This window comes from Tachypleus tridentatus, unplaced genomic scaffold (assembly GCF_004210375.1).
Source record: "Tachypleus tridentatus isolate NWPU-2018 unplaced genomic scaffold, ASM421037v1 Hic_cluster_2, whole genome shotgun sequence".
Taxonomy (NCBI): domain Eukaryota; kingdom Metazoa; phylum Arthropoda; class Merostomata; order Xiphosura; family Limulidae; genus Tachypleus; species Tachypleus tridentatus.
The window spans coordinates 55606403-55630171 of NW_027467782.1; positions in this window are offsets into that span (position 1 = coordinate 55606403).

A 23769-nucleotide genomic window follows, 5' to 3' on the forward strand; every position below is an offset into this window, starting at 1 on the left:
CAAGTAGAAGGTAAGACACTGTGCAACTACAAGGTAAGAAAGTGTCCAAGTACAAGGTAAGATTCTGTCCAAGTAGAAGGTAAGATACTGTTCAAGTAGAAGGTAAGACACTGTGCAAGTACAAGGTAAGAAACTGTCCAAGTACAAGGTAGGATACTGTTCAAGTAGAAGATAAGATTACATTACAGTTTTAAATATTTGTTAAAAAAGATAAAACAAATTTATACAGTATGTTGTTTGTTGTATTTATTATTCTAACGAGAAAGTTGTTGGATGTTTTTCATGTTAATTATGTGAAACAACTCTTATAAAAAGAACTACAAAAAATCACGTGCGAGACTCGTTTTCCAAATAAGGGCATGTTTTGCTTTGATTGACTATTTACTCAGTGAACTAAGCCTTAACACGTATATATTTTGTTATCATACCAAAACGTGCGGTTTTGATGGACCTTGCTTCTGACGTCACGGCCTAAAACCAACCTTGGTAGTAATTCATCAACATCAGCCCTACTTTCCCTCAAAAGAGCCCCCGTAAATGGAGGGGGTTGTACCACACTCTGGGAAAGGGGAAATTTGCGATTTCGTGGGTGCCAGTTCCTTAGAGTGATACTGAGAACGAATAGTTCTTTATCATTCCACCAGAGGACGTGAGTTTCAAAGACAGCTGCTAGAGAACGTATAATTTACATTAGTTCCACTGAGGGCAGATGTTTCCACAGAATGTCAGCATAGAGGATGTTGTTCATTTCATCTCCATCAGATGATGTAATAATTAATATAAAAGTTTGTTTGTTTGTTTTTTAATTTCGTGCAAAACTACACGAGAGTTATCTGCGCTATCCGTCCCGAACTTAGCAGTGTAAGACTAGAGGGAAGGCAGCCAATCATCACCACTCACCGCCAATTTTTGGCTATTCCTTTAATGAATAGTGGGGTTTGACCGTTACATTATAACGATCCCACGGTTGAAAGGGCGAACATGTTTGGTGTGACGGGGATTCGAACTCGCGACTCTCAGATTACGAGTCGAGTTCCTAACCGCCTGTCCAGTGAAAATATATTTGATTAAATACGTCATACTGGGTTATCATGGATATCACTTTTAACCTTGACCTGTTTTATTAATTTATCATTTTTCAAAACTCATACGATTTCTAATATGTCGAATTATTTATTTGTTCCAAAAGTGGACTTTATAATGAACTTCGTTCAGACCCCATCTTTGTTATTTGTTCAGTTTCAAGGGGATAGACTTTCAGTTTCATTATAGAATCCACGTATCCCATAATAAACCTAATATTTTTGTATCTCCGCGTATATGTTTGTTGCTTTAAAGCCCGGCATGGCCAGGTGTGTTAAGGCGTTTGACTCGTAATCCGAGGGTCGCGGGTTCCAATCCGGGTCGCACCAAACATGCTCGCCCTTTCAGCCGTGGGGGCGTTATAATGTGACGGTCAATCCCACTATTCGTTGGTAAAAGAGTAGCCCAAGAGATGGCGGTGGGTGATGAGGACTAGCTGCCTTCCCTCTAGTCTTACACTGCTAAATTAGGGACGGCTAGCTCAGATAGCCCTCGAGTAGCTTTGTGCGAAATTCAAAAACAAACTACAAACAAACTGTTTCTTTAAGCGCCCTCTACAATTTACTCATTCGAGTATTCCGTATATCAGATCAAACTCAGAATAAATCACGTTTACATTCTTAAAATAATCTATACGTGAAACTTTTAAACTGTTGATAAGAATCGTATTTAAAACCTATAAATATTTAAATCTAACTGAAATAAGTTCACTATTTCCAAGCAAAAAAAAACTTATTTTTGCATCTTCATCCATCAAGATGACTTTATCTTCTATTCGTTACTCATATAGGCTTAAAAAGGGCGAATTTCATTATTAAGTTCTATCGCGTTTGATTTTAACTACAAGCTATTAAGCTGTTTCAATCCGAAACGTATTATGCAAATAACATGGATAATGTTGTGATGTGTGAAACAACAGAATAAAAGAACAAAGTGTTTACAAAACGGTTTCAATGTTTAACCAAACTAATTAAACAGATGAGCTGGTAAAACGTAAAGTCGTATCAGATCGGGTGTGTGTGCGTGTGCTTTCCTGCTGTGTCCACTGAGTAGAATCGAACCCCTGATTTCAGCGTTGCAAATCCGAAGATTTACATCTGTCCAGTTCTCTAACCGCATGATTTCGTGTGAGATAAAACAGAAAAAAACGTTGCCGCTTATGAAAAGAATTTCTTCTATTACATGCATATATCTCCTATTGTTACGTGATTTGTCTAGCAGTATCACGTGATCGGGTGAAAAAATCTGCGGCTTGCAGGAAGAAACTTCGTTAGAACATTTCAATTCACTCTAAAACAGAATTACAAAGAATTTAGGCCTTTATCAAATTGTTGAGCCACTAGAACACATTTAAAAACGTAAAATTGAACGTTATAGAACTGAGTTATGAAATTAGCTCGTCTTAAGGTTGTTGTCGTTTTGAATTAAGCACAAAGCTACACAATGGGCTGTTTGTGCTCGGCCCACAACGGGTATCGAAACCCGGATTTTAGCGTTGTAAATCCGGAGACATACCGCTGTACTAGCGTGGAGCTCGTCTTAAAGCAATAACGAACTGAGTAGAAGTTGATACAGTCGAAGTGAATAAATGTACGAAAATCGGTTCCAGGTTCTAACTACTTAGATATTTTTAGTTTGGTTTAGATGTTGGATACATAAGTTTAAACGTTTTTTTTTTTTGTGTAACTTTAAGCAAGAAAAATAGTCCACAGCAGTGTTTAGATTGAATTACATTGTTTGCTAACTTGTGTTTTCTTTTTCGTAGCGCAAAGCTACACAATAGACTATGTGCCCTTCGTCCGCAACAAGGGTTTTGTTATTATATGCTCGAAAATTAGAACAGAGGTTATTGGAAGTGGATTTATAAGTCAGTCTAATACACGTATGACGGTAATCATGTGAACAAACCGCGATTAAAATAACACTCTAATGTTTATTAATGGCTCATAAAATATTAAGTTTATTATTGGATACATGAATAAAGAAATGGAACTACGAGACGGGAGATTATCTTACTGATATAAATAATGTTTATGAAGTGTGGAAATCGTGATCGAAATTAATTAGTTAATTATGACGTCAGCTGGTCAGAACCGAACATTGGGACAAAAATATAGGTGACTAAAATCATAGCCATAAAGTGAATTAATTTTTATAATCGAACCTATGATTACATTATCCATTAAAATGAATACGACCTTCTCAATCCGCTATAGTTTTACACCTGCTCCCGAACCGAATAAGAACTATCTGCCCTCTGGTGACATTCTCTAGAACTATCAATATCGTATTAATATGAACGCTTTTGACGTCAAACATTCGTAATTAAATTCTGAATTCCACACTGGAACAACTTGTTAGGGTAAACAAAGGTCAAAGTTCTGTTATGAGTGACCTTACTCTATATAACATGGTGTAATGATTTGATTGACATAACTAGTTATATTACGGTGTTTGTTTCTTAATCTCGCGCAAAGCTACACGAGGGCGATCTGCGCTAGCCGTCCTTAATTATGCAGTGTAAGACAAGAGAGAAGGCAGCTAGTTATCACCACCCAGCGCCAAATCTTGGGCTACTCTTTTACCAACAAATAGTGGAATTAACGGTATATTATAACGTTCCTACGGCTGAAAGAATGAACATGTTTGGTGCGACGGGGATTCCAACCCGTGATCCTCGCATTACGAGTCGAAAACCTTAACCCACCTGGCCATGCCGGGCCATATCAAATCTAAAGATTTGATTATAATTCTTTAAATTTTGGTGTAAAGATCTGGTTAATCCTAATTCTTTATATCTTGATGTAAAGATCTCGTTAACCTAATTCTTTATTTCTTTGTGTAAAGATTTGTTTAACCTAATTCTTTATATCTTGGTGTAAAGATTTGATTAACCTAATTCTTTATATCTTGGTGTAAAGATTTGGTTACCCTAATTCTTTATATCTTGGTGTAAAGATCTGGTTAACTTAATTCTTTATATCATGATGTAAAGATTTAATTTCCATAATTCTTTATATCTTGGTGTAAAGATTTCGTTACCATAATTCTTTATATCTTGGTGTAAAAATTTGTTTAACCTTATTCTTTATATCTTGGTGTAAAGATCTGGTTAACTTAATTCTTTATATCTTGATGTAAAGATTTGATTACCCTAATTCTTTATATCTTGGTGTAAAGATTTCGTTACCATAATTCTTTAAATCTTGGTGTAAAGATTTGCTTAACCTAATTCTTTATATCTTGGTGTAAAGATTTGCTTAACCTAATTCTTTTTATCTTGGTGTAAAGATTTGGTTAACCTAATTCTTTATATCTTGGTGTAAAGATTTGGTTACCATAATTCTTTATATCTTGGTGTAAAGATTTGCTTAACCTAATTCTTTATATCTTGGTGTAAAGATTTGGTTAACCTAATTCTTTATATCTTCGTGTAAAGATTTGGTTACCATAATTCTTTATATCTTGGTGTAAAGATTTGCTTAACCTTATACTTTATATCTTGGTGTAAAGATTTGGTTACCATAATTCTTTATATCTTGGTGTAAAGATTTGGTTACCATAATTCTTTATATCTTGGTGTAAAGATTTGCTTAACCTTATTCTTTATATCTTGGTGTAAAGATTTGGTTACCATAATTCTTTATATCTTGGTGTAAAGATTTGGTTAACCTAATTCTTTATATCTTGGTGTAAAGATTTGGTTAACATAATTCTTTATATCTTGGTGTAAAGATCTGGTTAACCTAATTTTTATATCTTGGTGTAAAGATTTGGTTAACCTAATTCTTTATATCTTGGTGTAAAGATGTGGTTAACCTAATTCTTTATATCTTGGTGTAAAGATTTGGTTAACATTATTCTTTATATCTTGGTGTAAAGATTTGGTTAACCTAATTCTTTATATCTTGGTGTAAAGATTTGATTAACCTGATTCTTTATATCTTGGTGTAAAGATTTGGTTAACCTAATTCTTTATATCTTGGTGTAAAGATCTGGTTAACCTAATTCTTTATATCTTGGTGTAAAGGTTTGGTTAACCTAATTCTTTATATCCTGATGTAAATATCTGGTTAACCTTATTCTTTATATCTTGATGTAAAGCTCTGGTTCACCTAATACTTTATATCTTGGTGTGAAGATTTGGTTAACATAATTCTTAATATCTTGGTGTAAATATTTGGTTACCCCAATTGTTTATATCTTCGTGTAAAGATCTGGTTAACCTTATTCTTTATATCTTGGTGTAAAGATCTGGTTAACCTAATTCTTTATATTTTGGTGTAAAGATTTGGTTAACCTAATTCTTTATATCTTGGTGTAAAGATCTGGTTAACCTAATTCTTTATATCTTGGTGTAAAGATTTGGTTAACCTAATTCTTTATATCTTTGTGTAAAGATTTGGTTAACATTATTAGTTATATCTTGGTGTAAAGATTTGGTTAACCTAATTGTTTATATCTTGGTGTAAAGATTTGGTTAACCTATTTCTTTATATCTTGGTGTAAAGATTTGGTTAACCTAATTCTTTATATCTTGGTGTAAAGATCTGGTTAACCTTATTCTTTATATCTTGGTGTAAAGATTTGGTTAACCTAATTCTTTATATCTTGGTGTAAAGATTTGGTTAACCTAATTCTTTATATCTTGGTGTAAAGATTTGGTTAACCTAATTCTTTATATCTTGGTGTAAAGATTTGGTTAACCTAATTCTTTATATCTTGGTGTAAAGATCTGGTTAACCTTATTCTTTATATCTTGGTGTAAAGATCTGGTTAACCTTATTCTTTATATCTTGGTGTAAAGATCTGGTTAACCTAATTCTTTATGTCTTGGTGTAAAGATTTGGTTAACCTAATTCTTTATATCTTGGTGTAAAGATCTGGTTAACCTTATTCTTTATATCTTGGTGTAAAGATTTGGTTAACCTAATTATTTATATCTTGGTGTAAAGATTTGGTTAACCTAATTCTTTATATCTTGGTGTAAAGATTTGGTTAACCTAATTCTTTATATCTTGGTGTAAAGATTTGGTTAACCTAATTGTTTATATCTTGGTGTAAAGATCTGGTTAACCTAATTCTTTTTATCTTGGTGTAAAGATCTGGTTAACCTAATTCTTTATATCTTGGTGTAAAGATTTGGTTAACCTTAATTCTTTATATCTTGGTGTAAAGATCTGGTTAACCTTATTCTTTATATCTTGGTGTAAAGATTTGGTTAACCTAATTCTTTATATCTTGGTGTAAAGATTTGGTTAACCTAATTCTTTATATCTTGGTGTAAAGATTTGGTTAACCTAATTCTTTATATCTTGGTGTAAAGATCTGGTTAACCTAATTCTTTATATCTTGGTGTAAAGATTTGGTTAACCTAATTCTTTATATCTTGGTGTAAAGATTTGGTTACCCTAATTCTTTATATCTTGGTGTAAAGATTTGGTTAACCTTATTCTTTATATCTTGGTGTAAAGATTTGGTTAACCTTATTCTTTATATCTTGGTGTAAAGATTTGGTTAACCTAATTCTTTATATCTTGGTGTAAAGATTTGGTTAACCTAATTCTTTATATCTTGGTGTAAAGATTTGGTTAACCTAATTCTTTATATCTTGGTGTAAAGATTTGGTTAACCTTATTCTTTATATCTTGGTGTAAAGATTTGGTTAACCTTATTCTTTATATCTTGGTGTAAAGATCTGGTTAACCTTATTCTTTATATCTTGGTGTAAAGATCTGGTTAACCTAATTCTTTATATCTTGGTGTAAAGATTTGGTTAACCTAATTCTTTATATCTTGGTGTAAAGATTTGGTTAACCTAATTCTTTATATCTTGGTGTAAAGATCTGGTTAACCTTATTCTTTATATCTTGGTGTAAAGATTTGGTTAACCTAATTCTTTATATCTTGGTGTAAAGATTTGGTTAACCTTATTCTTTATATCTTGGTGTAAAGATTTGGTTAACCTAATTCTTTATATCTTGGTGTAAAGATCTGGTTAACCTTATTCTTTATATCTTGGTGTAAAGATTTGGTTAACCTAATTCTTTATATCTTGGTGTAAAGATTTGGTTAACCTAATTCTTTATATCTTGGTGTAAAGATCTGGTTAACCTTATTCTTTATATCTTGGTGTAAAGATCTGGTTAACCTAATTCTTTATATCTTGGTGTAAAGATTTGGTTAACCTAATTCTTTATATCTTGGTGTAAAGATTTGGTTAACCTAATTCTTTATATCTTGGTGTAAAGATTTGGTTAACCTAATTCTTTATATCTTGGTGTAAAGATTTGGTTAACCTAATTCTTTATATCTTGGTGTAAAGATTTGGTTAACCTAATTCTTTATATCTTGGTGTAAAGATCTGGTTAACCTTATTCTTTATATCTTGGTGTAAAGATTTGGTTAACCTAATTCTTTATATCTTGGTGTAAAGATTTGGTTAACCTAATTCTTTATGTCTTGGTGTAAAGATCTGGTTAACCTAATTCTTTATATCTTGGTTTAAAGATTTGGTTAACCTTATTCTCTATATCTTGGTGTAAAGATTTAGTTACCCTAATTCTTTATATCTTGGTGTAAAGATTTGGTTAACCTAATTCTTTATATCTTGGTGTAAAGATTTGGTTAACCTAATTCTTTATATCTTGGTGTAAAGATTTGGTTAACCTAATTCTTTATATCTTGGTGTAAAGATTTGGTTAACCTAATTCTTTATATCTTGGTGTAAAGATTTGGTTAACCTAATTCTTTATATCTTGGTGTAAAGATTTGGTTAACCTAATTCTTTATATCTTGGTGTAAAGATTTGGTTAACCTAATTCTTTATATCTTGGTGTAAAGATTTGGTTAACCTAATTCTTTATATCTTGGTGTAAAGATTTGGTTACCCTAATTCTTTATATCTTGGTGTAAAGATTTGGTTAACCTAATTCTTTATATCTTGGTGTAAAGATCTGGTTAACCTTATTCTTTATATCTTGGTGTAAAGATTTGGTTAACCTAATTCTTTATATCTTGGTGTAAAGATTTGGTTAACCTAATTCTTTATATCTTGGTGTAAAGATTTGGTTAACCTAATTCTTTATATCTTGGTGTAAAGATTTGGTTAACCTAATTCTTTATATCTTGGTGTAAAGATCTGGTTAACCTTATTCTTTATATCTTGGAGTAAAGATCTGGTTAACCTTATTCTTTATATCTTGGTGTAAAGATCCTGGTTAACCTAATTCTTTATATCTTGGTGTCAAGATTTGGTTAACCTAATTCTTTATATCTTGGTGTAAAGATCTGGTTAACCTTATTCTTTATATCTTGGTGTAAAGATTTGGTTAACCTAATTCTTTATATCTTGGTGTAAAGATTTGGTTAACCTAATTCTTTATATCTTGGTGTAAAGATTTGGTTAACCTAATTCTTTATATCTTGGTGTAAAGATTTGGTTAACCTAATTCTTTATATCTTGGTGTAAAGATCTGGTTAACCTAATTCTTTATATCTTGGTGTAAAGATTTGGTTAACCTAATTCTTTATATCTTGGTGTAAAGATTTGGTTAACCTAATTCTTTATATCTTGGTGTAAAGATTTGGTTAACCTAATTCTTTATATCTTGGTGTAAAGATTTGGTTAACCTAATTCTTTATATCTTGGTGTAAAGATTTGGTTAACCTAATTCTTTATATCTTGGTGTAAAGATTTGGTTAACCTAATTCTTTATATCTTGGTGTAAAGATTTGGTTAACCTAATTCTTTATATCTTGGTGTAAAGATTTGGTTAACCTAATTCTTTATATCTTGGTGTAAAGATCTGGTTAACCTAATTCTTTATATCTTGGTGTAAAGATCTGGTTAACCTAATTCTTTATATCTTGGTGTAAAGATTTGGTTAACCTAATTCTTTATATCTTGGTGTAAAGATTTGGTTAACCTAATTCTTTATATCTTGGTGTAAAGATTTGGTTAACCTAATTCTTTATATCTTGGTGTAAAGATTTGGTTAACCTAATTCTTTATATCTTGGTGTAAAGATTTGGTTAACCTAATTCTTTATATCTTGGTGTAAAGATTTGGTTAACCTAATTCTTTATATCTTGGTGTAAAGATTTGGTTAACCTTATTCTTTATATCTTGGTGTAAAGATTTGGTTAACCTAATTCTTTATATCTTGGTGTAAAGATTTGGTTAACCTAATTCTTTATATCTTGGTGTAAAGATTTGGTTAACCTAATTCTTTATATCTTGGTGTAAAGATTTGGTTAACCTAATTCTTTATATCTTGGTGTAAAGATTTGGTTAACCTAATTCTTTATATCTTGGTGTAAAGATTTGGTTAACCTATATTTGGTGTAAAGATCTTTATATCTTGGTGTAAAGATCTGGTTAACCTAATTCTTTATATCTTGGTGTAAAGATTTGGTTAACCTAATTCTTTATATCTTGGTGTAAAGATTTGGTTAACCTAATTCTTTATATCTTGGTGTAAAGATCTGGTTAACCTTATTCTTTATATCTTGGTGTAAAGATTTGGTTAACCTAATTCTTTATATCTTGGTGTAAAGATTTGGTTAACCTAATTCTTTATATCTTGGTGTAAAGATTTGGTTAACCTAATTCTTTATATCTTGGTGTAAAGATTTGGTTAACCTAATTCTTTATATCTTGGTGTAAAGATTTGGTTAACCTAATTCTTTATATCTTGGTGTAAAGATCTGGTTAACCTAATTCTTTATATCTTGGTGTAAAGATCTGGTTAATCTAATTCTTTATATCTTGGTGTAAAGATTTGGTTAACCTAATTCTTTATATCTTGGTGTAAAGATTTGGTTACCCTAATTCTTTATATCTTGGTGTAAAGATTTGGTTAACCTTATTCTTTATATCTTGGTGTAAAGATTTGGTTAACCTAATTCTTTATATCTTGGTGTAAAGATTTGGTTAACCTAATTCTTTATATCTTGGTGTAAAGATTTGGTTAACCTAATTCTTTATATCTTGGTGTAAAGATTTGGTTAACCTTATTCTTTATATCTTGGTGTAAAGATTTGGTTAACCTTATTCTTTATATCTTGGTGTAAAGATCTGGTTAACCTTATTCTTTATATCTTGGTGTAAAGATTTGGTTAACCTAATTCTTTATATCTTGGTGTAAAGATTTGGTTAACCTAATTCTTTATATCTTGGTGTAAAGATTTGGTTAACCTAATTCTTTATATCTTGGTGTAAAGATTTGGTTAACCTTATTCTTTATATCTTGGTGTAAAGATTTGGTTAACCTAATTCTTTATATCTTGGTGTAAAGATTTGGTTAACCTAATTCTTTATATCTTGGTGTAAAGATTTGGTTAACCTAATTCTTTATATCTTGGTGTAAAGATTTGGTTAACCTAATTCTTTATATCTTGGTGTAAAGATTTGGTTAACCTGGTGTAAAGATTTGGTTAACCTAATTCTTTATATCTTGGTGTAAAGATTTGGTTAACCTAATTCTTTATATCTTGGTGTAAAGATTTGGTTAACCTAATTCTTTATATCTTGGTGTAAAGATTTGGTTAACCTAATTCTTTATATCTTGGTGTAAAGATCTGGTTAACCTAATATTCTTTATATCTTGGTGTAAAGATTTGGTTAACCTAATTCTTTATATCTTGGTGTAAAGATTTGGTTAACCTAATTCTTTATATCTTGGTGTAAAGATCTGGTTAACCTAATTCTTTATATCTTGGTGTAAAGATTTGGTTAACCTAATTCTTTATATCTTGGTGTAAAGATTTGGTTAACCTAATTCTTTATATCTTGGTGTAAAGATCTGGTTAACCTTATTCTTTATATCTTGGTGTAAAGATCTGGTTAATCTAATTCTTTATGTCTTGGTGTAAAGATTTGGTAAACCTAATTCTTTATATCTTGGTGTAAAGATTTGGTTAACCTAATTCTTTATATCTTGGTGTAAAGATTTGGTTAACCTTATTCTTTATATCTTGGTGTAAAGATTTGGTTAACCTAATTCTTTATATCTTGGTGTAAAGATTTGGTTAACCTAATTCTTTATATCTTGGTGTAAAGATTTGGTTAACCTAATTCTTTATATCTTGGTGTAAAGATTTGGTTAACCTAATTCTTTATATCTTGGTGTAAAGATTTGGTTAACCTTTCTTTATTCTTGGTGTAAAGATTATTCTTTATATCTTGGTGTAAAGATTTGGTTAACCTTATTCTTTATATCTTGGTGTAAAGATCTGGTTAACCTATTCTTTATATCTTGGTGTAAAGATTTGGTTAACCTTATTCTTTATATCTTGGTGTAAAGATTTGGTTAACCTAATTCTTTATATCTTGGTGTAAAGATTTGGTTAACCTAATTCTTTATATCTTGGTGTAAAGATTTGGTTAACCTATCTTTTATATCTTGGTGTAAAGATTTGGTTAACCTAATTCTTTATATCTTGGTGTAAAGATTTGGTTAACCTAATTCTTTATATCTTGGTGTAAAGATTTGGTTAACCTAATTCTTTATATCTTGGTGTAAAGATTTGGTTAACCTAATTCTTTATATCTTGGTGTAAAGATTTGGTTAACCTAATTCTTTATATCTTGGTGTAAAGATTTGGTTAACCTAATTCTTTATATCTTGGTGTAAAGATTTGGTTAACCTAATTCTTTATATCTTGGTGTAAAGATTTGGTTAACCTAATTCTTTATATCTTGGTGTAAAGATTTGGTTAACCTAATTCTTTATATCTTGGTGTAAAGATTTGGTTAACCTAATTCTTTATATCTTGGTGTAAAGATTTGGTTAACCTAATTCTTTATATCTTGGTGTAAAGATTTGGTTAACCTAATTCTTTATATCTTGGTGTAAAGATTTGGTTAACCTAATTCTTTATATCTTGGTGTAAAGATCCTAATTCTTTATATCTTGGTGTAAAGATTTGGTTAACCTAATTCTTTATATCTTGGTGTAAAGATTTGGTTAACCTAATTCTTTATATCTTGGTGTAAAGATTTGGTTAACCTATTCTTTATATCTTGGTGTAAAGATTTGGTTAACCTAATTCTTTATATCTTGGTGTAAAGATTTGGTTAACCTAATTCTTTATATCTTGGTGTAAAGATTTGGTTAACCTAATTCTTTATATCTTGGTTAACCTAATTCTTTATATCTGGTTAACCTAATTCTTTATATCTTGGTGTAAAGATTTGGTTAACCTATTCTTTATATCTTGGTGTAAAGATTTGGTTAACCTAATTCTTTATATCTTGGTGTAAAGATTTGGTTAACCTAATTCTTTATATCTTGGTGTAAAGATTTGGTTAACCTAATATCTTGGTGTAAAGATTTGGTTAACCTATATCTTGGTGTAAAGATTTGGTTAACCTAATTCTTTATATCTTGGTGTAAAGATCTGGTTAACCTTATTCTTTATATCTTGGTGTAAAGATCTGGTTAACCTAATTCTTTATATCTTGGTGTAAAGATTTGGTTAACCTAATTCTTTATATCTTGGTGTAAAGATCTGGTTAACCTAATTCTTTATATCTTGGTGTAAAGATTTGGTTAACCTAATTCTTTATATCTTGGTGTAAAGATTTGGTTAACCTAATTCTTTATATCTTGGTGTAAAGATTTGGTTAACCTAATTCTTTATATCTTGGTGTAAAGATTTGGTTAACCTAATTCTTTATATCTTGGTGTAAAGATTTGGTTAACCTAATTCTTTATATCTTGGTGTAAAGATTTGGTTAACCTAATTCTTTATATCTTGGTGTAAAGATTTGGTTAACCTAATTCTTTATATCTTGGTGTAAAGATTTGGTTAACCTTGGTGTAAAGATTCTTTATATCTTGGTGTAAAGATTTGGTTAACCTAATTCTTTATATCTTGGTGTAAAGATTTGGTTAACCTAATTCTTTATATCTTGGTGTAAAGATTTGGTTAAACATTATTCTTTATATCTTGGTGTAAAGATTTGGTTAACCTTATTCTTTATATCTTGGTGTAAAGATTTGGTTAACCTTATTCTTTATATCTTGGTGTAAAGATCTGGTTAACCTTATTCTTTATATCTTGGTGTAAAGATCTGGTTAACCTAATTCTTTATATCTTGGTGTAAAGATTTGGTTAACCTAATTCTTTATATCTTGGTGTAAAGATTTGGTTAACCTAATTCTTTATATCTTGGTGTAAAGATTTGGTTAACCTAATTCTTTATATCTTGGTGTCAAGATTTGGTTAACCTAATTCTTTATATCTTGGTGTAAAGATCTGGTTAACCTTATTCTTTATATCTTGGTGTAAAGATTTGGTTAACCTAATTCTTTATATCTTGGTGTAAAGATTTGGTTAACCTTATTCTTTATATCTTGGTGTAAAGATTTGGTTAACCTAATTCTTTATATCTTGGTGTAAAGATTTGGTTAACCTAATTCTTTATATCTTGGTGTAAAGATCTGGTTAACCTTATTCTTTATATCTTGGTGTAAAGATCTGGTTAATCTAATTCTTTATGTCTTGGTGTAAAGATTTGGTAAACCTAATTCTTTATATCTTGGTGTAAAGATTTGGTTAACCTAATTCTTTATATCTTGGTGTAAAGATTTGGTTAACCTTATTCTTTATATCTTGGTGTAAAGATTTGGTTAACCTAATTCTTTATATCTTGGTGTCAAGATTTGGTTAACCTAATTCTTGGTGTAAAGATAACCTCTTGGTGTAAAGATTTGGTTAACCTTATTCTTTATATCTTGGTGTAAAGATTTGGTTAACCTAATTCTTTATATCTTGGTGTAAAGATTTGGTTAACCTAATTCTTTATATCTTGGTGTAAAGATTTGGTTAACCTAATTCTTTATATCTTGGTGTAAAGATTTGGTTAACCTTATTCTTTATATCTTGGTGTAAAGATTTGGTTAACCTAATTCTTTATATCTTGGTGTAAAGATTTGGTTAACCTAATTCTTTATATCTTGGTGTAAAGATTTGGTTAACCTAATTCTTTATATCTTGGTGTAAAGATAACCTCTTTATATCTTGGTGTAAAGATTTGGTTAACCTTATTCTTTATATCTTGGTGTAAAGATTTGGTTAACCTAAAGATTTGGTTAACTTTTATATCTTGGTGTAAAGATTTGGTTAACCTTTTCTTTATATCTTGGTGTAAAGATTTGGTTAACCTAATTCTTTATATCTTGGTGTAAAGATTTGGTTAACCTAATTCTTTATATCTTGGTGTAAAGATTTGGTTAACCTAATTCTTTATATCTTGGTGTAAAGATTTGGTTAACCTAATTCTTTATATCTTGGTGTAAAGATTTGGTTAACCTCTTTATATCTTGGTGTAAAGATTTGGTTAACCTAATTCTTTATATCTTGGTGTAAAGATTTGGTTAACCTAATTCTTTATATCTTGGTGTAAAGATTTGGTTAACATTATTCTTTATATCTTGGTGTAAAGATTTGGTTAACCTAATTCTTTATATCTTGGTGTAAAGATTTGGTTAACCTAATTCTTTATATCTTGGTGTAAAGATCTGGTTAACCTTATTCTTTATATCTTGGTGTAAAGATTTGGTTAACCTAATTCTTTATATCTTGGTGTAAAGATTTGGTTAACCTAATTCTTTATATCTTGGTGTAAAGATTTGGTTAACCTAATTCTTTATATCTTGGTGTAAAGATTTGGTTAACCTAATTCTTTATATCTTGGTGTAAAGATTTGGTTAACCTTATTCTTTATATCTTGGTGTAAAGATCTGGTTAACCTTATTCTTTATATCTTGGTGTAAATTCTTTATATCTTGGTTAAAGATTTGGTTAACTTAATTCTTTATATCTTGGTGTAAAGATTTGGTTAACCTAATTCTTTATATCTTGGTGTAAAGATCTGGTTAACCTTATTCTTTATATCTTGGTGTAAAGATTTGGTTAACCTAATTCTTTATATCTTGGTGTAAAGATTTGGTTAACCTAATTCTTTATATCTTGGTGTAAAGATTTGGTTAACCTAATTCTTTATATCTTGGTGTAAAGATCTTGGTTAACCTAATTCTTTATATCTTGGTGTCAAGATTTGGTTAACCTAATTCTTTATATCTTGGTGTCAAGATTTGTTTAACCTAATTCTTTTTATCTTGGTGTAAAGATCTGGTTTACCTAATTCTTTATGTCTTGGTGTAAAGATTTGGTTAACCTTATTCTTTATATCTTGGTGTAAAGATTTGGTTAACCTAATTCTTTATATCTTGGTGTAAAGATTTGGTTAACCTAATTCTTTATATCTTGGTGTAAAGATTTGGTTAACCTAATTCTTTATATCTTGGTGTAAAGATTTGGTTAACCTAATTCTTTATATCTTGGTGTAAAGATTTGGTTAACCTAATTCTTTATATCTTGGTGTAAAGATTTGGTTAACCTAATTCTTTATATCTTGGTGTAAAGATTTGGTTAACCTAATTCTTTATATCTTGGTGTAAAGATTTGGTTAACCTAATTCTTTATATTCTTGGTGTAAAGATTTGGTTAACCTAATTCTTTATATCTTGGTGTAAAGATTTGGTTAACCTAATTCTTTATATCTTGGTGTAAAGATCTTTCTTTATATCTTGGTGTAAAGATTTGGTTAACCTAATTCTTTATATCTTGGTGTAAAGATTTGGTTAACCTAATTCTTTATATCTTGGTGTAAAGATTTGGTTAACCTAATTCTTTATATCTTGGTGTAAAGATTTGGTTAACCTAATTCTTTATATCTTGGTGTAAAGATCTGGTTAACCTTATTCTTTATATCTTGGTGTAAAGATTTGGTTAACCTAATTCTTTATTCTTGGTGTAAAGATTTGGTTAACCTATATCTTGGTGTAAAGATTTGGTTAACCTAATTCTTTATATCTTGGTGTAAAGATCTGGTTAACCTAATTCTTTATATCTTGGTGTAAAGATTTGGTTAACCTAATTCTTTATATCTTGGTGTAAAGATTTGGTTAACCTAATTCTTTATATCTTGGTGTAAAGATTTGGTTAACCTTATTCTTTATATCTTGGTGTAAAGATTTGGTTAACCTAATTCTTATATTTGGATTAACCTAATTCTTTATATCTTGGTGTAAAGATTTGGTTAACCTAATTCTTTATATCTTGGTGTAAAGATTTGGTTAACCTAATTCTTTATATCTTGGTGTAAAGATTTGGTTAACCTAATTCTAATTCTTGTAAAGATATCTTGGTCTTGTAAAGATTTGGTTAACCTAATTCTTTATATCTTGGTGTAAAGATTTGGTTAACCTAATTCTTTATATCTTGGTGTAAAGATTTGGTTAACCTTTATATCTTGGTGTAAAGATCTTTATATTCTTGGTGTAAAGATTTGGTTAACCTAATTCTTTATATCTTGGTGTAAAGATTTGGTTAACCTAATTCTTTATATCTTGGTGTAAAGATTTGGTTAACCTAATTCTTTATCTTGGTGTAAAGATTTGGTTAACCTAATTCTTTATATCTTGTGTAAAGATTTGGTTAACCTAATTCTTTATATCTTGGTGTAAAGATTTGGTTAACCTAATTCTTTATATCTTGGTGTAAAGATTTGGTTAACCTAATTCTTTATATCTTGGTGTAAAGATTTGGTTAACCTAATTCTTTATATCTTGGTGTAAAGATTTGGTTAACCTAATTCTTTATATCTTGGTGTAAAGATCTGGTTAACCTAATTCTTTATATCTTGGTGTAAAGATTTGGTTATATTCTTTATATCTTGGTGTAAAGATTTGGTTAACCTTATTCTTTATATCTTGGTGTAAAGATTTGGTTAACCTAATTTTTTATCTTGGTGTAAAGATGTTAAAAAGATCTGGTTAACCTAATTCTTTATATCTTGGTGTAAAGATTTGGTTAACCTAATTCTTCATATCTTGGTGTCAAGATTTGGTTAACCTAATTCTTTATATCTTGGTGTAAAGATTTGGTTAACCTAATTCTTTATATCTTGGTGTAAAGATCTGGTTAACCTAATTCTTTATATCTTGGTGTAAAGATTTGGTTAACCTAATTCTTTATATCTTGGTGTAAAGATTTGGTTAACCTAATTCTTTATATCTTGGTGTAAAGATTTGGTTAACCTAATTCTTTATATCTTGGTGTAAAACCTTTTCTTTATGGTAAAAGATTTGGTTAACCTATTTATATTTGGTGTAAAGATTTGGTTAACCCTTTATATCTTGGTTTATATCTTGGTGTAAAGATTTGGTTACCCTAATTCTTTATATCTTGGTGTAAAGATTTGGTTAACCTTATTCTTTATATCTTGGTGTAAAGATTTGGTTAACCTAATTCTTTATATCTTGGTGTAAAGATCTGGTTAACCTTATTCTTTATATCTTGGTGTAAAGATCTGGTTAACCTAATTCTTTATGTCTTGGTGTAAAGATTTGGTTAACCTAATTCTTTATATCTTGGTGTAAAGATTTGGTTAACCTAATTCTTTATATCTTGGTGTAAAGATTTGGTTAACCTAATTCTTTATATCTTGGTGTAAAGATTTGGTTAACCTTATTCTTTATATCTTGGTGTAAAGATCTGGTTAACCTAATTCTTTATATCTTGGTGTAAAGATTTGGTTAACCTAATTCTTTATATCTTGGTGTAAAGATTTGGTTAACCTAATTCTTTATATCTTGGTGTAAAGATTTGGTTAACCTTTTTATATCTTGGTGTAAAGATCTGGTTAACCTTATTCTTTATATCTTGGTGTAAAGATGGTTAACCTAATTCTTTATATCTTGGTGTAAAGATTTGGTTAACCTAATTCTTTATATCTTGGTGTAAAGATTTGGTTAACCTAATTCTTTATATCTTGGTGTAAAGATTTGGTTAACCTATTCTTTATATCTTGGTGTAAAGATTTGGTTAACCTAATTCTTTATATCTTGGTGTAAAGATTTGGTTAACCTAATTCTTTATATCTTGGTGTAAAGATTTGGTTAACCTAATTCTTTATATCTTGGTGTAAAGATTTGGTTAACCTAATTCTTTATATCTTGGTGTAAAGATTTGGTTAACCTAATTCTTTATATCTTGGTGTAAAGATTTGGTTAACCTAATTCTTTATATCTTGGTGTAAAGATTTGGTTAACCTTAATTCTTTATATCTTGGTGTAAAGATTTGGTTAACCTAATTCTTTATATCTTGGTGTAAAGATTTGGTTAACCTAATTCTTTATATCTTGGTGTAAATTTGATTTGGTTAACCTAATTCTTTATATCTTGGTGTAAAGATTTGGTTAACCTAATTCTTTATATCTTGGTGTCAAGATTTGTTTAACCTAATTCTTTTTATCTTGGTGTAAAGATCTGGTTAACCTTATTCTTTATTTCTTGGAGTAAAGATCTGGTTAACCTAAATCTTGATATCTTGGTGTAAAGATTTGGTTAACCTTCTTTTTATATCTTGGTGTAAAGATTTGGTTAACCTAATTCTTTATATCTTGGTGTAAAGATTTGGTTAACCTAATTCTTTATATCTTGGTGTAAAGATTTGGTTAACCTAATTCTTTATATCTTGGTGTAAAGATTTGGTTAACCTAATTCTTTATATCTTGGTGTAAAGATTTGGTTAACCTAATTCTTTATATCTTGGTGTAAAGATTTGGTTAACCTAATTCTTTATATCTTGGTGTAAAGATTTGGTTAACCTAATTCTTTATATCTTGGTGTAAAGATTTGGTTAACCTAATTCTTTATATCTTGGTGTAAAGATTTGGTTAACCTAATTCTTTATATCTTGGTGTAAAGATTTGGTTAACCTAATTCTTTATATCTTGGTGTAAAGATTTGGTTAACCTAATTCTTTATATCTTGGTGTAAAGATTTGGTTAACCTAATTCTTTATATCTTGGTGTAAAGATTTGGTTAACCTAATTCTTTATATCTTGGTGTAAAGATTTGGTTAACCTAATTCTTTATATCTTGGTGTAAAGATTTGGTTAACCTATTTTTATATCTTGGTGTAAAGATTTGGTTAACCTATTCTTTATATCTTGGTGTAAAGATCTGGTTAACCTTATTCTTTATATCTTGGTGTAAAGATCTGGTTAACCTTATTCTTTATATCTTGGTGTAAAGATTTGGTTAACCTAATTCTTTATATCTTGGTGTAAAGATTTGGTTAACCTATTTTTTTATATCTTGGTGTAAAGATCTGGTTAACCTAATTCTTTATTCTTGGTAAAGATATCTTGGTGTAAAGATTTGGTTAACCTAATTCTTTATATCTTGGTGTAAAGATTTGGTTAACCTAATTCTTTATATCTTGGTGTAAAGATTTGGTTAACCTAATTCTTTATATCTTGGTGTATAACCTCTTTATATCTTGGTGTAAAGATTTGGTTAACCTTATTCTTTATATCTTGGTGTAAAGATTTGGTTAACCTAATTCTTTATATCTTGGTGTAAAGATTTGGTTAACCTAATTCTTTATATCTTGGTGTAAAGATTTGGTTAACCTAATTCTTTATATCTTGGTGTAAAGATTTGGTTAACCTAATTCTTTATATCTTGGTGTAAAGATATGGTTAACATTATTCTTTATATCTTGGTGTAAAGATTTGGTTAACCTAATTCTTCATATCTTGGTGTCAAGATTTGGTTAACCTAATTCTTTATATCTTGGTGTAAAGATTTGGTTAACCTAATTCTTTATATCTTGGTGTAAAGATCTGGTTAACCTAATTCTTTATATCTTGGTGTAAAGATTTGGTTAACCTAATTCTTTATATCATGGTGTAAAGATATGGTTAACCTAATTCTTTATATCTTGGTGTAAAGATTTGGTTAACCTATCTTCTTTATATCTTGGTGTAAAGATTTGGTTAACCTAATTCTTTATATCTTGGTGTAAAGATTTGGTTAACCTAATTCTTTATATCTTGGTGTAAAGATTTGGTTAACCTAATTCTTTATATCTTGGTGTAAAGATTTGGTTAACATTATTCTTTATATCTTGGTGTAAAGATTTGGTTAACCTAATTCTTTATATCTTGGTGTCAAGATTTGTTTAACCTAATTCTTTATATCTTGGTGTAAAGATCTGGTTAACCTTATTCTTTATATCTTGGTGTAAAGATTTGGTTAACCTAATTCTTTATATCTTGGTGTAAAGATTTGGTTAACCTAATTCTTTATATCTTGGTGTAAAGATTTGTTTAACCTAATTCTTTTTATCTTGGTGTAAAGATCTGGTTAACCTAATTCTTTATATCTTGGTGTAAAGATAAACCTAATTCTTTATATCTTGGTGTAAAGATTGGTTAACCTAATTCTTTATATCATGGTGTAAAGATTTGGTTACCCTAATTCTTTATATCTTGGTGTAAAGATTTGGTTAACATTATTCTTTATATCTTGGTGTAAAGATTTGGTTAACCTAATTCTTTATATCTTGGTGTCAAGATTTGGTTAACCTAATTCTTTATATCTTGGTGTAAAGATTGGTGGTGTAAAGATTTGGTTAACCTAATTCTTTATATCTTGGTGTAAAGATTTGGTTAACCTAATTCTTCATATCTTGGTGTAAAGATTTGGTTAACCTAATTCTTTATATCTTGGTGTAAAGATTTGGTTAACCTAATTCTTTATATCTTGGTGTAAAGATCTGGTTAACCTAATTCTTTATATCTTGGTGTAAAGATTTGGTTAACCTAATTCTTTATATCTTGGTGTAAAGATTTGGTTAACCTAATTCTTTATATCTTGGTGTAAAGATTTGGTTAACCTAATTCTTTATATCTTGGTGTAAAGATTTGGTTAACCTAATTCTTTATATCTTGGTGTAAAGATTTGGTTAACCTAATTCTTTATATCTTGGTGTAAAGATTTGGTTAACCTTATTCTTTATATCTTGGTGTAAAGATTTGGTTAACCTAATTCTTTATATCTTGGTGTAAAGATTTGGTTAACCTAATTCTTTATATCTTGGTGTAAAGATTTGGTTAACCTAATTCTTTATATCTTGGTGTAAAGATTTGGTTAACCTAATTCTTTATATCTTGGTGTAAAGATTTGGTTAACCTAATTCTTTATATCTTGGTGTAAAGATTTGGTTAACCTTATTCTTTATATCTTGGTGTAAAGATTTGGTTAACCTAATTCTTTATATCTTGGTGTAAAGATTTGGTTAACCTAATTCTTTATATCTTGGTGTAAAGATTTGGTTAACCTAATTCTTTATATCTTGGTGATAACCTAATTCTTTATATCTTGAAAGATTTGGTTAACCTAATTCTTTATATCTTGGTGTAAAGATTTGGTTAACCTAATTCTTTATATCTTGGTGTAAAGATTTGGTTAACCTAATTCTTTATATCTTGGTGTAAAGATTTGGTTAACCTAATTCTTTATATCTTGGTGTAAAGATTTGGTTAACCTTATTCTTTATATCTTGGTGTAAAGATTTGGTTAACCTAATTCTTTATATCTTGGTGATTTGGTTAACCTAATTCTTTATATCTTGGTGTAAAGATTTGGTTAACCTAATTCTTTATATCTTGGTGTAAAGATTTGGTTAACCTAATTCTTTATATCTTGGTGTAAAGATTTGGTTAACCTAATTCTTTATATCTTGGTGTAAAGATTTGGTTAACCTAATTCTTTATATCTTGGTGTAAAGATTTGGTTAACCTAATTCTTTATATCTTGGTGTAAAGATTTGGTTAACCTAATTCTTTATATCTTGGTGTAAAGATTTGGTTAACCTTATTCTTTATATCTTGGTGTAAAGATTTGGTTAACCTAATTCTTTATATCTGGTGTAAAGATATTCTTTTATATCTTGGTGTAAAGATTTGGTTAACCTAATTCTTTATATCTTGGTGTAAAGATTTGGTTAACCTTATTCTTTATATCTTGGTGTAAAGATTTGGTTAACCTTGGTGTAAAGATTAACCTAATTCTTTATATCTTGGTGTAAAGATTTGGTTAACCTAATTCTTTATATCTTGGTGTAAAGATTTGGTTAACCTAATTCTTTATATCTTGGTGTAAAGATTTGGTTAACCTATTCTTTATATCTTGGTGTAAAGATTTGGTTAACCTTATTCTTTATATCTTGGTGTAAAGATTTGGTTAACCTTATTCTTTATATCTTGGTGTAAAGATTTGAACCTAATTCTTTATATCTTGGTTAAAGATTTGGTTAACCTAATTCTTTATATCTTGGTGTAAAGATTTGGTTAACCTAATTCTTTATATCTTGGTGTAAAGATTTGGTTAACCTAATTCTTTATATCTTGGTGTAAAGATTTGGTTAACCTAATTCTTTATATCTTGGTGTAAAGATTTGGTTAACCTAATTCTTTATATCTTGGTGTATTTGGTTATAATTCTTGGTGTAAAGATTTGGTTAACCTAATTCTTTATATCTTGGTGTAAAGATTTGGTTAACCTAATTCTTTATATCTTGGTGTAAAGATTTGGTTAACCTAATTCTTTATATCTTGGTGTAAAGATAATTCTGGTTAACCTAATTCTTTATATCTTGGTGTAAAGATTTGGTTAACCTAATTCTTTATATCTTGGTGTAAAGATTTGGTTAACCTAATTCTTTATATCTTGGTGTAAAGATTTGGTTAACCTAATTCTTTATATCTTGGTGTAAAGATTTGGTTAACCTGGTGTAAAGATTTGGTTAACCTAATTCTTTATATCTTGGTGTAATTTGGTTAACCTCTTTATATCTTGGTGTAAAGATTTGGTTAACCTTATTCTTTATATCTTGGTGTAAAGATTTGGTTAACCTAATTCTTTATATCTTGGTGTAAAGATTTGGTTAACCTTGGTGTAAAGATTTGGTTAACCTATTCTTTATATCTTGGTGTAAAGATTTGGTTAACCTAATTCTTTATATCTTGGTGTAAAGATTTGGTTAACCTAATTCTTTATATCTTGGTGTAAAGATTTGGTTAACCTTATTCTTTATATCTTGGTGTAAAGATTTGGTTAACCTAATTCTTTATATCTTGGTGTAAAGATTTGGTTAACCTAATTCTTTATATCTTGGTGTAAAGATTTGGTTAACCTATTTTTATATCTTGGTGTAAAGATCCTTATCTTGGTGTAAAGATTTGGTTAACCTAATTCTTTACCTAATTCTTTATATCTTGGTGTAAAGATTTGGTTAACCTAATTCTTTATATCTTGGTGTAAAGATTTGGTTAACCTAATTCTTTATATCTTGGTGTAAAGATTTGGTTAACCTAATTCTTTATATCTTGGTGTAAAGATTTGGTTAACCTTATTCTTTATATCTTGGTGTAAAGATTTGGTTAACCTAATTCTTTATATCTTGGTGTAAAGATTTGGTTAACCTAATTCTTTATATCTTGGTGTCAAGATTTGGTTAACCTAATTCTTTATATCTTGGTGTAAAGATCTGGTTAACCTTATTCTTTATATCTTGGTGTAAAGATTTGGTTAACCTAATTCTTTATATCTTGGTGTAAAGATTTGGTTAACCTTGGTGTAAAGATCTGGTTAACCTTATTCTTTATATCTTGGTGTAAAGATTTGGTTAACCTAATTCTTTATATCTTGGTGTAAAGATTTGGTTAACCTAATTCTTTATATCTTGGTGTAAAGATTTGGTTAACCTAATTCTTTATATCTTGGTGTAAAGATCTGGTTAACCTTATTCTTTATATC